A 17,104-nucleotide genomic window follows, 5' to 3' on the forward strand; every position below is an offset into this window, starting at 1 on the left:
TCTCTTGTTGCTTCTCCACCATTTCTAGGGCGTTGCTTTGTTGGCATGGTTGGAGCTGGCTCACCAGCACCGTGTCTGCCTGCCAGCTCATGGGGAGAGCGAAGTGGAGCATAAGCGGCTTCCCCCTTTTAAGGATGTGACCTGGAAACTGCTCACATCACTTCCACCCACACCCCATTGGCAAGAATTTAGCTACAGTCTCATGCCTAGCTGTAGGCGCTGCAGGCAAGTCTGGGAAAATGTAATCTCCAACTGGGCAGCATGTGCCTGACAAAGACTTAGGGTGTGTGTGTGTGAGAGAGGGTGTGTGTGTGAGAGAGAGGGTGTGTGTGCCTGAGAGAGTATGTGTGTGTGAGAGAGAGTGTGTGTATGTTTTAGTTTGCTATTGCTGCTGTAACAAATTGCCATAACCTTAGTGGCTTAAAAAAGCACAAATTTGTTTTCTAACACTTCTGAAGGTCAGATTCCAAAATGGACTGGCAGGGCTGTGTCCCTTCTGGAAACTCCAGGGGGAGAATCCGTTTCCTTGACAATTTCACTTCTAGACTTCTTGCATTTGTTGGCTCGTGGCCCTGTATCATGCCAACCTCTGCTTTTGTCATCACATTTCCTTCTCTGACTCTGACCCTTGTGCCTCTCTGTTTCCCTTATAAGGACCCTTGTCCTTGTATTGAGCCCAGCTGGATAATCCAGGACAATCTCCCTTTCTCCTGATCCCAAACTTACTCACATATGCAAAATCCCCATTGCCATGGTAGAAAATGTGTTCACAGGTTCTGGGGATCAGGAAGTAAACATCTTTGAGGGGTCCATTATTCTGTCTGGGAAGGACATTCTATTTCTAAAAAGTAGAAGGGGAAACAATTATTAGTCTCTGCTGCATCATACTCTGGCATTTTTTGCAAATCTCATGACTGTGGCTATGATTTAAAAATATTAAGTTGTCAGAGCTGGTGAACGTCAGGCTGAAGACAGGACTTTGTGTTCTCATGTTTTGTGACTCTTGGGTTTGAAATATCTAAATAATCACAAAAGCAAACCATATTTTTGAATCCTACATCCTTTCTCATGAATGAACATTTCATACATCAGTCTTGTATGTGCCACATTCCTTTTGCAAAGGACATTTCCAGCTATCTTATTTGTAGTTTCCTCAGGGGTGTTAACAGCATGTCGCCTTGCTAGGGTTAAATGACAGTGTGAGTTAGGATCCTGGCACATAGTAGGGGCCTGAATGTGTTAAAAAGGAAAAACAAAAGCCACACTGGCACAGTATGGCCAAAGCCCTCTCATCTGTGAAGACCCCCTCACCACAGTTTAATGCATGTAGATGCAATCCTCAAACTTGCCTTTCCCAATACCTGTTGGATTTCCAGCTTGCATGTTTATCTGTTTTGTGCACGTATGTGTGTGTTTGGCATGGGAGAGAGAAGGTATGAGTTTTAGTTTGTTAAAGCTGCCAGAGTGCAACATATTAGAAGTGGAATAGCTTTTAAAAAGGGAATTTGTTAAGTTGCAAGTTCACAGTTCTAAGGCTATAAAAATGTCCAGACTAAGGTACCCATGGAAAGATACCTTGGCTCAAGAAAGTCCAAGAGGTCTGGAACACCTCTGTCAGCTGGGAAGGCACATGGCTGGCGTCTGCTGTGCCTCTCTGTTTCCCTTATAAGGGCCCTTGTCCAGGCCCTTATAAGCTTCTTATTTCAAACAGCTTTTAGCTTTAGCTTCTTATTTCAAACAGCTTCTCTGGGGGCGTTTTCTTTCTTCATCTCCAAACATCTCTGCCTGTGTCAGCTCTGTTGACTCTGAAGCTTTCCCCAGTAACAATACAAATACAGTACAAAGTCAGGAACAGTATAAAATCTAATCAAAATCAGTTACAGGCGTGGTCTGTCCTAAGGCAAAATTCTCCTCTGGCTGTGGACCTGAAAGTCTTAAAAGAACAAGTTATCTGCTGTTAATATTCAAAGGAGAGACAATCATAGGATAAATACTTCCATTTTCATAGGGAGAAATTGGAAGGAGCACAGGGGTCGCTGAAATGAAAAAATTCCAAAAACCTGCAAGGCAAACTCTATTAGATTTCAACGTCTGAGAGTCATTTATCCTCGGGGCTTTAGAAAGCAGCAGTCCTACCCTTTCCAAGGGCCTATGCAGTGGCTTTGCTGTCTCCAGATGCTAGGGTTCTAAAACTGGGGCTCATTGTGGGGAGACCACCTTTTTCTCGGCTCCACCCTCTCCAAGCATTAGGGCACCACCCAAGCTCTCTGCCATCTCCCAGGCACACCTTCAACCCCTCCAGTACAATGGAACAATCGCCAAGGTCCCCCCATTCCCTGGTTTATGTGCTCCACCTTATCTGAGGCCTGTGGCACTGAAACTCTTTCTGAACATTGAAGTAGAAGCCTGCTCTCTGCCTTTGGTGCAGACTTACCCTCTCCAAGTGCATGGGCAGGTCTGCTCTCCTGGCCTGAGGTTTCTTGGCTTCAGACCTTAGCTTTCATGGTTATGCCTTTGGAGTTATTTTTCCATCATTTTGTCCATTTTCCGTTCCTTTTAGTCAAGATTGGCAGTGGTTCCATTTAAACAGATCCCACAACACTCTTCTTGGTTTTCTATGAAGTATGCAAGGATCATAACCAGCAGACAATAGGACTTGCCACAAATTCTTCTTGGATAACTCCATCTCCAATCCTAGTTTTTGCGGAATTGGCTAACTGGTTCATGTTTGGCTAATTCTTCACATGGGGCATTATTCTTTGGGGTCTCCCTTTCTGGAAGCCCAGAGTTTTCCAGACCATCAGTTTCTGGTATCTTTGTAACCAAATTTCAGTTCTCAGCTTATCTCTTTCCTGCTGCATTTCACTATATGCTGCAAGAAGAAGCCAAGCTGCATTTTCCACATTTAGATTGGAAGTCTTTTCAGCTAAGTACCACAGCTTACCACTTTTAAATTCTAGCTTCCATGCAAAATCGGCACATGGCTTCCTGCAATGCTCAACTCTCTGAAACCCACCTCTTGCCTGTCCACCATGGCCGACAAGGACACAGCCTTTGATGACGCAGTGGAAGAACATGTGATCAATGAGGAGTACAAAATATGGAAAAAGAAACTCCTTTTCTTTATGATTTGGTCATGACCCATGCTCTGGAGTGGCCCAGCCTCACTGCACAGTGGCTTCCAGATGTAACCAGACCAGAAGGAAAAGATTTCAACATTTATTGACTTGTCCTGATGTGTCCTGTCACATGTTGGATGACATGAACAGAACCATCCTGTAATAGCCAGTGTGCAGCTCCGTAATGATGATGCTCAGTTTGATGCATCATGCTACGATAGTGAGAAAGGAGAATTTGGAGGTTTTGGCTCAGTTAGTGGAAGAATTGAAATAAAAATCCAGATCAACCATGAATGAGAAGTGAACAGGGCCTGTTATATGTCCCAGAACCCTTGCATCATTGCATCAAAGACTCTATCCAGTAATGTTCTTGTTTTTGACTACACGAAACACCCTTCTAAACCAGACCCATCTGGAGAATGCAAACTTGTGTCTTCACGGACATCAGAAGGGAGGCTATGGGCTTTCTTTGAACCCAAATCTCAGTGGGTACTTACATAGTGCTTCAGATGACCATATCATTTGCTTATGGGACATCAATGCTGTTCCAAAGGAAGGAAAAGTGGTGGATGTGAAGACCATCTACACAGGGCCACAACTGTAGTAGATGTTTCCTGGCATCTGCTTCATGAGTCTCTGGGTCAGTTGCTGATGATTAGAAAGTTATGATCTTGGATATTCATTCAAATAATTCTTCCAAACCAAGCCACTCAGTTGATGCTCACACTGCTGAAGTGAAGGGTTAGGGTTAGGATTAGGGTCTTTCAGTCCTGATAGTGAGTTCATTCTTACTACAGGATCAGCTGACAAAACTGCTTCCTTGTGGGATCTGAGAAATCTGAAACTCAAGATACATTCCTTTGAATCACATAAAGTTGAAATATTCTAGGTTTAGTGGTCACCAATACCAAATTTTCCCAAATTCTACCTTAGCAATTATTACAAATGTCTTTTAAAAAGAGAAGGTGATTTCCGGAGAAGATGGCAGCTTAGTAAGACGCGCGGATCTTAGTTCCTCCTCCAGAACAGCTACTAAAGAAACAGAAACAGTACAGAACAGCTCCCGGAGCCACGACAGAGACCAAAAAGACAGCATACCCCATTCTGGAACGGCTGAACCGGCTGGGAGAATCCGCTGCGGTGAGATCCCCGAGGGGCGTGCGCTTCCCCGGGCTGTGGCGGCTGGCGGCCGGAGCCCCTCCCTCCCTCCTTCCCGGGCCGGCTGGGAGATTTGGATCGGAGGTCCCCCAAGCCACGGAGGCCAGCGACCGGAGTCCCTTCCACACACGTGGCTTCCCGGTCCGGCTGGGAACTTTGGATCGGCACTCCCCCAAGCCGCGGCGGCCGGCGCCCTCTGCCACGCTTGGCTTCCCGGGCCAGTTGGGAGATTTGGATCGGCACTCCCCCAAGCAGCAGAGGCTGGCGCCCCCCCACGTGCGGATTCCTGGGCCGACTTGGAGATTTGAATCGGCACTCCTCCAAGCCGCGGCGCTGGCGCCCCCCCCCCCACGCGCGGATTCCCGGGCCGGCTGGGAGATTTGGATCGGCACTCCCCCAAGCTGCTTCAGCTGGCAACCCTCCCCCACAGCGAGAGTCTTCCAAAGTTAAAGGAGCCACAGCATCTTTTACTGGTGGGACCCGCAGAGAGACGAGTGCCACATACTGGGCAGGATAAGAAAAACAGAGCCCAGAGATTTCACAGGAAAATCTTTCAACCTGCTGGGTCCCACACCCAGGGAAATCTGATTAAATGCCTAGACGCCAGCAAAAAATAACGGATCACGCCAGGAAAATTGAAGATATGGCCCAGTCAAAGGAACAAACCAATAGTTCAAATGAGATACAGGAGTTGAGACAACTAATTCTGAATATATGAACAGAAATGGAAAACCTCTTCAAAAGCCAAATCAATAAATTGAGGGAGGACATGAAGAAGACATGGGCTGAACAAAAAGAAGAAATAGAAAGCGTGAAAAAACAAATCACAGAACTTATGGGATTGAAGGACAAAGTAGAAAAGATGGAAAAAACAATGGATACCTACAATGGTAGATTTAAAGAGACAGAGGCTAGAATTAGTGAACTGGAGGATGGAACATCTGAATTCCAAAAAGAAACAGAAACTATAGGGAAAAGAATGGAAAAATTTGAGCAGGGGATCAGGGAACTGAATGATAATATGAAGCGCACAAATATACGTGTTGTGGTTGTCCCAGAAGGAGAAGAGAAGGGAAAAGGAGGAGAAAGACTGATGGAGGAAATTATCACTGAAAATTTCCCAACTCTTATGAAAGACCTAAAATTGCAGATCCAAGAAGTACAACGCACCCCAAAGAGAATAGACCCAAATAGGCATTCTCCAAGACACTTACTAGTTAGAATGTCAGAGGTCAAAGAGAAAGAGAGGATCTTGAAAGCAGCAATAGAAAAACAATCCATCACATACAAGGGAAACCCAATAGGACTGTGTGTAGATTTCTCAGCGGAGACCATGGAAGCTTGAAGACAGTGGGATGATATATTTAAATTACTAAAAGAGAAAAACTGCCAACCAAGACTTCTATATCCAGCAAAATTGTCCTTCAAAAATGAGGGAGAAATTAAAACATTTTCAGACAAAAAGTCACTGAGAGAATTTGTGACCAAGAGACCAGCTCTGCAAGAAATACTAAAGGGAGCACTAGAGTCAGATACGAAAAGACAGAAGAAAGAGGTATGGAGAAGAGTGTAGAAAGAAGGAAAATCAGATATGATATATATAATACAAAAGACAAAATGGTAGAGGAAAATATTATCCAAACAGTAATAACACTAAATGTTAATGGACTGAATTCCCCAATCAAAAGACATAGACTGGCAGAATGGATTAAAAAACAGGATCCTTCTATATGCTGTCTACAGGAAACACATCTTAGACCCAAAGATAAACATAGGTTGAAAGTGAAAGGTTGGGAAAAGATATTTCATGCAAATAACAACCAGAAAAGAGCAGGAGTAGCTATACTAATATCCAACAAATTAGACTTCAAATGTAAAACAGTTAAAAGAGACAAAGAAGGATACTATCTACTAATAAAAGGAACAATTAAACAAGAAGACATAACAATCATAAATATTTATGCACCGAACCAGAATGCCCCAAAATACATGAGGAATACACTACAATCACTGAAAAGGGAAATAGACACATATACCATAATAGTTGGAGACTTCAATTCACCACTCTCATCAATGGACAGAACATCTAGACAGAGGATCAATAAAGAAATAGAGAATTTGAATATTACAATAAATGAGCTAGATTTAACAGACATTTATAGGACATTACACCCCACAACAGCAGGATACACCTTTTTCTCAAGTGCTCATGGATCATTCTCAAAGATAGACCATATGCTGGGTCACAAAGCAAGTCTTAACAAATTTAAAAAGATTGAAATCACACACAACACTTTCTCGGATCATAAAGGAATGAAGTTGGAAATCAATAATAGGCAGAGTGCCAGAAAATTCACAAATACATGGAGGCTCAACAACACACTCTTAAACAACGAGTGGGTCAAGGAAGAAATTGCAAGAGAAATTAGTAAATACTTCTAATTTTTACTAATTAACACAACATATCAAAACCTATGGGACATAGCAAAGGCAGTGCTAAGAGGGAAATTTATTGCCCTAAATGCCTATATCAGAAAAGAAGAAAAGGCAAAAATTCAGGAATTAACTGTCCACTTGGAAGAATTGGAGAAAGAACAGCAAACTAACCCCAAAGCAAGCAAAAGGAAAGAAATAACAAAGATTAGAGCAGAAATAAATGAAATTGAAAACATGAAAACAATAGAGAAAATCAATAAGATCAGAAGTTGGTTCTATGAGAAAATCAACAAGATTGATGGGCCCTTAGCAAGATTGACAAAAGGAAGAAGAGAGAGGACGCAAATAAATAAGATCAGAAATGGAAGAGGAGACATAACCACTGACCTCACAGAAATAAAGGAGGCAATAACAGGATACTATGAACAACTTTACGCTAATAAATACAACAATTTAGATGAAATGAACGGGTTCCTGAAAAGGCATGAACAACCAACTTTGACTCAAGAAGAAATAGATGACCTCAACAAACCAACCACAAGTAAAGAAATTGAATCAGTCATTCAAAAGCTTCCCAAAAAGAAAAGTCCAGGACCAGACGGCTTCACATGTGAATTCTACCAAACATTCCAGAAAGAATTAGTACCAACTCTGCTCAAACTCTTCAAAAAAATCGAAGTGGAGGGAAAGCTACCTAATTCATTCTATGAAGCCAACGTCACCCTCATACCAAAACCAGGCAAAGATATTACAAAAAAAAGAAAACTACAGACCAATCTCTCTAATGAATATAGATGCAAAAATCCTCAACAAAATTCTAGCAAATTGAATCCAACAACACATTAAAAGAATTATACATCATGACCAAGTAGAATTCATCCCAGGTATGCAAGGATGGTTCAACATAAGAAAATCAATTAATGTAATACACCATATCAACAAATCAAAGCAGAAAAATCACATGATCATCTCAATTGATGCAGAGAAGGCATTTGACAAGATTCAACATCCTTTCCTGTTGAAAACACTTCAAAAGATAGGAATACAAGGGAACTTCCTTAAAATGATAGAGGGAATATATGAAAAACCCACAGCTAATATCATCCTCAATGGGGAAAAACTGAAAACTTTCCCCCTAAGATCAGGAACAAGACAAGGATGTCCATTATCACCACTATTATTCAACATCGCGTTGGAGGTTCTAGCCAGAGCAATTAGACAAGAAAAAGAAATACAAGGCATCAGAATTGGAAAGGAAGAAGTAAAACTATCACTGTTTTCAGACGATATGATACTATACGTTGAAAACCCGGAAAAATCCACAACAAAACTACTAGAGCTAATAAATGAGTACAGCAAAGTAGCAGGTTACAAGGTCAACATTCAAAAATTTGTAGCATTTCTATACACTAGCAATGAACAAGCTGAGGGGGAAATCAAGAAACGAATTCCATTTATAATTGCAACTAAAAGAATAAAATACTTAGGAATAAATTTAACTAAAGAGACAAAAAACCTATACAAAGAAAACTACAAAAAACTGCTAAAAGAAATCACAGAAGACCTAAATAGATGGAAGGGCATACTGTGTTCATCGATTGGAAGACTAAATATAGTTAAGATGTCAATCCTACCTAAATTGATTTACAGATTCAATGCAATACCAATCAAAATCCCAACAACTTATTTTTCAGAAATAGAAAAACCAATAAGCAAATTTATCTGGAAGGGCAGGGTGCCCCAAATTGCTAAAAGTATCTTGAGGAAAAAAAACGAAGCTGGAGGTCTCACGCTGCCGGACTTTAAGCCATATTATGAAGCCACAGTGGTCAAAACAGCATGGTATTGGCATAAAGATAGATATATCAACCAATGGAATCAAATAGAGTGCTCAGATATAGACCCTCTCATCTATGGACATTTGATCTTTGATAAGGCAGTTAAGCCAACTCACCTGGGACAGAACAGTCTCTTCAATAAATGGTGCCTAGAGAACTGGATATCCATATGCAAAAGAATGAAAGAGGACCTGTATCTCACACCCTATACAAAAGTTAACTGAAAATGGATCAAAGATCTAAACATTAGGTCTAAGACTATAAAACAGTTAGAGGAAAATGTAGGGAGATATCTTATGAAACTTGCAATTGGAGGCGGTTTTATGGACCTTAAACCTAAAGCAGGAGCACTGAAGAAAGAAATAAATAAATGGGAGCTCCTCAAAATTAAACACTTTTGTGCATCAAAGAACTTCATCAAGAAAGTAGAAAGACAGCCTACACAATGGGAGACAATATTTGGAAACGACATATCAGATAAAGGTCTAGTATCCAGAATTTATAAAGAGATTGTTCAACTCAACAACAAAAAGACAGCCAACCCAATTACAAAATGGGAAAAAGACTTGAACAGACACCTCACAGAAGAGGAAATACAAATGGCCAAAAGGCACATGAAGAGATGCTCAGTGTCCCTGGCCATGAGAGAAATGCAAATCAAAACCACAATGAGATATCATCTCACACCCACCAGAATGGCCATTATCAACAAAACAGAAAATGACAAGTGCTGGAGAGAATGCAGAGAAAGAGGCACACTTATCCACTGTTGGTGGGAATGTCAAAGGGTGCAACCACTGTGGAAGGGAGTTTGGCGGTTCCTCAAAAAGCTGAATATAGAATTGCCATACGACCCAGCAATACCATTGCTGGGTATCTACTCAAAGGACTTAAGGGCAAAGACACAAACGGACATTTGCACACCAATGTTTATAGCAGCATTATTTACAATTGCAAAGAGATGGAAACAGCTAAAATGTCCATCAATAGACGAGTGGCTAAACAAACTGTGGTATATACATACGATGGAATGTTATGCAGCTTTAAGACAGGATAAACTTATGAAGCATGTAATAACATGGATGAACCTAGGGAACATTATGCTGAGTGAGTCTAGCCAAAAACTAAAAGACAAATACTGTATGGTCCCACTGATGTGAACCGGCATTCGAGAATAAACTTGGAATATGTCATTGGTAACAGAGTCCAGCAGGAGTTAGAAACAGGGTAAGATAATGGGTAATTGGAGCTGAAGGGATACAGACTGTGCAACAGGACTAGATACAAAAACTCAAAAATGGACAGCACAATACTACCTAATTGTAATGTAATTATGTTAAAACACTGCTGAAGCTGCATCTGAGCTATAATTTTTTTTGTTTGTGTTTTTTTCTTTTTCCTTTTTTTCTTTTTTATATATATTTTTTAGTTTTTATTTTTATTATTATTTTTTTTTTCTCTATATTATCATTCTATATGTTTTTCTGTTGTTTTGCTAGTTCTTTTCCTAAATCGATGCAAATGTACTAAGAAATGATGATCATACATCTATGTGATGATATTAAGAATTACTTATTGCATATGTAGAATGGAATGATTTCTAAATGTTGTGTTAGTTAATTTTTTTTAATTAATAAAAAAAAAAAGAAGAATAGTTTCACCTCACGATGAAACTATTTGGCTTCCAGTGGTACTGATTGTCCACTGAATGTCTGGGATTTAAATAAAACAAAATTTAATTTAAGCAAAATTGGAGAGGAACAATCTCCAGAAGATGCCAAAGATGGGCTACCAGAGTTGTTGTTTATTCATGGTGTCACACTGCCAAGATACCTGATTTCTCCTGGAATCCCAGTGAACCTTTGGTGATTTGTTCTATATCAGAACAAATATCATGTAAGAGTGGCAGATGGCAGAGAACATTTATAATGATTAAGACCCTGAAAGAAGTGTGGATCCAGAAGGATAAGGATCTTAGATATGTCTGCACTCATGATTTTAAACTCCCCCTTTTTCCTCTGAATCCTGAGATTGATGTAACACTGGTTTTGAGATATGGACTTTGTTTGGTTATCCCTCTATTGTTTATCATCAACAATGCCATTAGCCCAGACATTGGGTGTTTTCTAACTATTAACTGGGGGACTTGATTCAGCAAACCCACAAACTTATATTTAAATTTTCTTCAGAAATTTTTTAGAATCAAACCCAGGTCTGAAGTAGGCACAGAAAGGGAAATATATGTGTGTGGTCACTTTTCTTCTTATGCTATATTCCAAGTTTTTTGGACTTACGGTTAGAGTGGATAAGGAATAGAGTCACATTGGGTGGGCATCTGAGCCAAGAAGTATAATATTGCAGGATGTGTTTATTCAGGAAGTAGGGAAGAGATTCAAGTTATATAGATTCCTACTATAAAATGTCATACCTGACTTTCCAGGATGCACATTTTCCTACATAGACCCGCCCCCTCTCAGTTTCTTCAGTTAAGTCAAAACTTCATTTTACGTGTTCCTCTTTCCCAAAATATTTTTGCTCATTAGTATATTTCTTGAGCTTTTTCGTATTATTTCTTTCCTTTCTGTGAAATGGTTGTTTTTTAAAACTTGGGACCACCAAGTTGTAAAGATGTATGTTTTTACTTGACAGTTATGCCACAGGTAGACTGTCCAGTTAAGAAGAATGACTCAAATGCTGATATTTGTTTTTAATATTAATTAAAATTAATCCTGGATAAGAGTTTGCCTCTCCCCCTTTTTAGGAGTTAGTTCTTGACCACTAGTTTGATCCCATCTCCCTTTTGGGTGACCTGTTTTGCCAATAGATTTGTTGCTCTCCATGACTAACTGTGTACGTGCTTATAATGGAATAAATTGCTTTTCTACATTAAAAAAAATCAGGACACAATTTGGCTAAATTCGCTGCCACTTTAAAACAAGGATCACCTTCCTTCCAGTTTGCAATGACACATGCATCATTTCTGTCTAAGGCCTTATCAGAGGTATCCTTAGAGTCCATATTTCTGTCAACAAGCTCTTCATAGCATTCTAGGCCTTTTCTTTCAAAATCCTCACAACTCTTCCAGTTATCCATTTATAAAGCTGGTCCAACATGTTTGGTATTTGCAAACTGCAGCACCCCACTTCTGGTACCAAAATCTGTTTTAGTTTGTTAAAGTTCCCAGAATACAATATACCAGAAATGGAATAGCTTTTAAAAAGGGAATTATTAAGTTGTAAGTTTACAGTTCTAAGGCCATGAAAATTTCCAAACGTAGGCATTTGACCACTTGGCTTAAGAAAGGCCGATGGGTCTGGAACACCTCTGTCATCTGGGAAGGCATGTGGCTGGCATCTGCTGGGGTCTTTAGCTTCTTGTTTCAAACAGCTTCACACAGGATGTTTTCTTTCCTCAGCTCCAAAATGTCCCTGCCTGTGTTAGCTGTAAAGCTTTTTCCAAAATGGTTCCTTCTTAAAGGACTCCAGTAAGTGACCCTACCTTGAATGGGTGGAGACACTTCTCCATGGAAACCACCTAATCAAAAGGCCCCACCCACATTTAGGTGGGTCACATCTCCATGGAAACAACTTAATTAGAGATCCCACCCAACAATATTGAATGAGTATTAAAGAACATGGCTTTTCTGGGGTACATGACAGTTTTAAACTGGTACAGCATGATTGTAAGAACTATGGTGACATCTATTCTTTGTTAGTCTCTGAATTTGTCCCTTTGGAGGAAGACTGAATATTTGCATAAATGTTGATAGAGAAGCAGAATTTTTGTAAAATAACCCAATTTGTATGATCTGAAGTTATATATTTTTTCTTTTGTCAGAATGTATAAAGTAAATAAAAAGAAATGACTGCCCGTCCCTCTGACAAATTCAGAAGATATTAAAATGGAATGCTGGATTCATTTGTGTGAATTGAGAGTGGTTGCTGAGAAGACTAGGCATACTAGTAGTGAGGTTGTGGGAATGGTCTTTGCTGTGGGGGGATGTCCTTGAAACTCAATGTGAAAATAATCTTAGGATTGTTAGGAGCTATGAGAGCTGCACCAGCTGTTTCCCAAGTGACCCATGGTGTTTTGTGAATCTGGAATTGCTGATGTTGAAAATCAGACTGAGATTTCATATCATGTAACATTCTAGATTCCTGGCTGCTCTTAAGCATCAGGCTGGTGTTTGCTGTCTGGCTGCAGTTGTGGTTGCTCTGTTCAGATGGGTAGGTGGGGTTTGGTTTGCCATGCTCTACAACACTCGCTATTGCCTCCCAGACATGAGTTGTCGCTGATCATCAGTTGCTAGAGATGATCAGGCTCATGCTGTTGTCCTCAACTCCCTTTACCCCCTTGTGTACCTTCTTTGCCCCAGTAGGCCTCTGAATTAGCCTTCAGACATCCTTAACCATAAGAGCTTGAATTCTCTCCTGAAAGTACAACCAGATTGTACCCTCCTTGACAGTCTGCTAGGGCTAAACCATTCTCTAAGTTGCTGAAAATTGCAAGTCTTAAGGACCAGGGGAACATCTAGGTGAAAATGCTGTTTAGTACTTGACTCCAGGCTGCTCTTTTTAGCACGTTTTAGTCACACCCAGCAGGGTTAGTATGTTGCTTTTCCATCTGATAACCTTAGTCTTCCCATGTGCCTGCTGGCCCGTCAGTGAACAACACCAATAGTTCGTTATGTCCCAGGCGCTTCCCACTCATCTGAGCTTTAATTTGTACACCCAAACACCACCAGTCTGCTGAGTTTTCTTTTTTTAAATTTATTTATTAATTAAATGCTGAGTTTTCTTTAGACTGGTGTTGTCATTGACATTGGCTGCTAAAACCATATGTGGGCTTCATGCTGGACATGTGGCAAAGGAGACCCTGCACCTTGGGAGCTATTTTAAAATTGATTTTTTTCTGTCAGGAGCACCCAGGTGGTAGACCTTCAGTGGCAGGAAAACATATTTAAAGGCACAGCATGACTGGAGAGTTCTGAATAACCCCAATCAGGGATGTCTTTTAGGGGTGGGGGAGAGATAAGTAAAACCAGGGAAAGTTTTCCCAACCCCTTTAGACTGCAGGGAGCAGCTGGGCCTCACCTGATTTCTATGCTGGGTCTCCCTACACCCCCATCTACTCTAGCTGGCAGCTTGTTTTAGGAATCTTCTTTGGTTTTTCTTTTTTTTTTTTTTTTTGGCATGGGCAGGCACCTGGTATCGAACCCCCTGGCATGGTAGGCTAGAACTCTGCCACTGTGCCACCATTGCCCATCTTCGGTTTTTCTTCTGCAAATAATTGCTTCCTCTTCCTTCTGATAATGGGGGATAAAGTTGATAATTTATCCAATTTATGTGCACCCATTTATATATAAAAGGTAGTAAAAACTTTCTGTGGCCATGACTTAAGAAACAATAGTAGCCAGCAAGACTCATTAATCCTTTGCTGGTTCTAGCAGCACCATCTTTGGCCCCTTTCCATTGCCTCCCTCCCCTCCTTGGGCTCTGCTAAGTCTTTGCCTGTCTTTTCCCTCCATGCCATCCCCAGCCCTGGCTTGGGCAGTCTTGGCTCTCAGCCTCTAGCTGACAAATTCTTGCTTAGGAGGTGGAAGAGAATAACATGCTTGACTGAAATAATTCATTTACACTGAAGTTGCAGTTTCACTTTCCTGGAATTTATAGTTATAAACTGAAAGAAACTACCAGTTGGGGATGAGTTACTTATTTTCAAGGGGGCAATCATGAGACATCTTATCTTTGCTTATTTATTTCCAGCAGAAAACGCAAGGGAATCCAGTTTGTTGTAGCCAGATATCATCACCTCTTCTCTTTCCTCCCTTCCTCCCTGTCCCCAACTTGGATGCTTCCTGACATAGATACTTGAGGAGAGGGAATGTACTGGTTCAGGAAGCTCCACCACAAATGATGCTCTTTGAATTGCAGTTTCCCCAGTGCCAAGGCAAAGACCATGGCCATCTCTTCTGGAGAGCTTTGGGGGCAAAAGAATAGTTGTTGGCATTATAACAGCATTTGTGCCTGGACCGCTTCTACTGACACGAGGATCTTCCTGTGGCTCTTGATTAGACATGAACAGACATTTCTTTTGCATTGAGCTTGTCAAGGAAAGACCAATGAATGGCACCTTGCAAAGCTTGTACTATTTTGTTAGGGCAATTGTGGGCTAGTTTGTTTGCCCATCCTCTCCGAAGTGTCCCTGCAACGGGTACACCACAGAAGAAATCTTCGACTTTATCTTTCTTAGTTGTAGTAAGCTCTCAGGCTTGCTACACTTCCTCCTGGGTATGGATACAGCACATGCATGTGCCCTGGGTTGGGCAGAGTAGATTTGAGATAAGGGAGTCAAAGCACTTGTTTCTGCAGGGTTCTCACCCTGCATTTTAGGGAAGTGTCACTGGCCCCTTTCATGTCCAGCGACGCAAGATGTTTTTCTTCTTTTTCCCTCTTGCAGTACTTTAACTTTAGTCTGAACCAGTCCCTTGTGTTTTGCTTCAGGATCCTTTTCTTCCCCGCTAGGGAGTTAATTGCTTAGAAAATGCCTCCTGTTAAAATTGTGAAGTCTTCAGTATCATAAATTGGTAGTAGAAACTCCTCTGTCATTTGACTTAATATTTTAACCATTGCTAATGGTTAAAAGATTGTAGCGTGATGGCAGGTCCCTTTGGAAGCTGGTTGGGTTGATTTGAATGTCTGCCTTTGTCAGTGTGGGTACACTCATTTGGGGACCAGCCCACGTATCACAAGCACTTCAATCTTTTAATGCTTTAATGCTTTGGAGAGTTATAGGAGCCATATGCTGCTTCACAGGTAACTGAGACTGGCTAAAAATAGAGCTTCAATGTCCCCACCGTTCTGGCATTGGAAATCTTTGCTTTTTAGTTTTAGGCTGGCCTTAGTCATTCCTAAATACTTGCAAGCCTAGGTAATAGGAATCACTGAGCAAGGCTTTTGTCAGTTGGATACTGTTAAGGTTTAACCTTCACTTCTAGCTAGTTGGGAAAAGAATCCATGTGTATTGAAATATGGAGTGCTGACTTCTACGTGGTTCCCTTTCTCTACCCCTACCTTCCATTAAGGAGGATTCTGTTTCACTGTGGATTTAAGATACCTACCACAAGGAAATACATTAAAAAAAGGTGAATTCTGGCTTTCTGCAAGTTTATGGCACAAGTCAAACAAATAACCAAAAGAACAGATTGGCATAAAACAGGCTCCTACTCCCTGCATTTTGGATTTTGGGTGGTCTGAAACGGAAATTGTCATTGCTGTACTTACTTGCAAATTGATGTGTGAAATGAAAAATAAGAAGGATAACTTCCATTGCTCATTTCATAAGTAATAGTCTCATTTTACTATCCCCATTCTTGCCCACCTTCGATTACAGAAATAACTTCGAGTGGGTTTTCTTTTTAAAGATCTGTGTCAAGCAGATACCTTATAAAAATGGCACAGGGAAAGTGTTCTATTTAGAACTTGCACTGAGACATAAAATCACGTGTGTTTTTTGCCCCTTGGCACCAATTTCTTTGGAGATAAGTACTAACAGAGTGGTGGCATGAAGTTGTGCCTTTAAGGGAGGCGACTTGAAAGTCTTGCAAACTTTGGGTAGATACTTTTACTTTAGTGAGAATCACTTATTCATGAGGTCTGAAACAAGTTACTGTAGTATTTGATAACTAGGTGTATTAGTTTCCTATGGCTGTTGTAACAAATTACCACAAATTCAGTGGCTTAAAAACACTGCAAATTTATTCACCTAACAGTTCTGGAAGTCAGAATGCTGGGCTAAAATCAAGGTGTCAGCATTCCTTTCTGGAGGCTCTTGGGGAGAATCCATTTCCTTACCTTTTCTGTGTTCTAGAAGTCACACACATCCCTTGGTTTATTGTCCCCTTCCTCTATCTTCAAAGCCTGCAATAGGTAAAGTCCCTTTCATGTTGCTTCACTCTGACCCTCCCTTATACCCTCCCCTACTTTGTGATTACATTAGGCTCACCTGCATAGGCCAGGCTCCCTTCTCATTTTAAGGTCAGCTGATTAGCAACCTTAATGTCATCTACAACCTTGATTCTCCTTTGGCATGTATTCACAGGCTCTGGGGTTTAGGAAGTGAGCATTTTTAGGGGCAATTATTCTGCCTACCACATCAGGTATGAGGTTACCAGGGACTTTGTTTTTCTAGATCACTATGTCGGGTAGGGCTAAAGGGGCAGTTGTTTTGGTGGTAGGTGGTGTGGAAGTCAGCTTCCATCTTTGCAGAGCTTGAGGAAGTTGAGAAGGAGGTTTCTCTCAGACCAGTGGACCATGAAGTTTGTCAGATACCTTGTTCCTTTGTAGGGCCACCCTGGAGTTTTGGTGATTCTGGTGGGACTCTTACTGTGGGTTGTTCTTCTAGGGCTGCTGGGGCCTAGGGATGGCACTGAAGAGGAGCAGGGAGTTAGGATGGGTGGTAGCAGCTGGGCTGACCTCAAGAGAGGAATGAGGAAGCAGGGGGATGAGAACAGGAAATGGTAGACAAGTCTGCCCCTTGGGAGAAAGAAAATAG

General features: G+C 41.1%; 1 protein-coding gene and 1 pseudogene across 3 annotated transcripts in view; both read left to right on the plus strand.

Moving 5' to 3' along the window:
* Positions 1-17,104, plus strand: part of SH3KBP1 (SH3 domain containing kinase binding protein 1) — a 404,653-nt gene that overhangs the window by 17,080 nt on the left and 370,469 nt on the right. The gene's annotated exons all lie outside the window — the stretch shown is intronic.
* Positions 2,322-10,529, plus strand: LOC143671605 (histone-binding protein RBBP4-like; annotated as a pseudogene).

The sequence above is a fragment of the Tamandua tetradactyla genome, chromosome X, assembly GCF_023851605.1.
Source record: "Tamandua tetradactyla isolate mTamTet1 chromosome X, mTamTet1.pri, whole genome shotgun sequence".
Taxonomy (NCBI): Eukaryota; Metazoa; Chordata; class Mammalia; order Pilosa; family Myrmecophagidae; genus Tamandua; species Tamandua tetradactyla.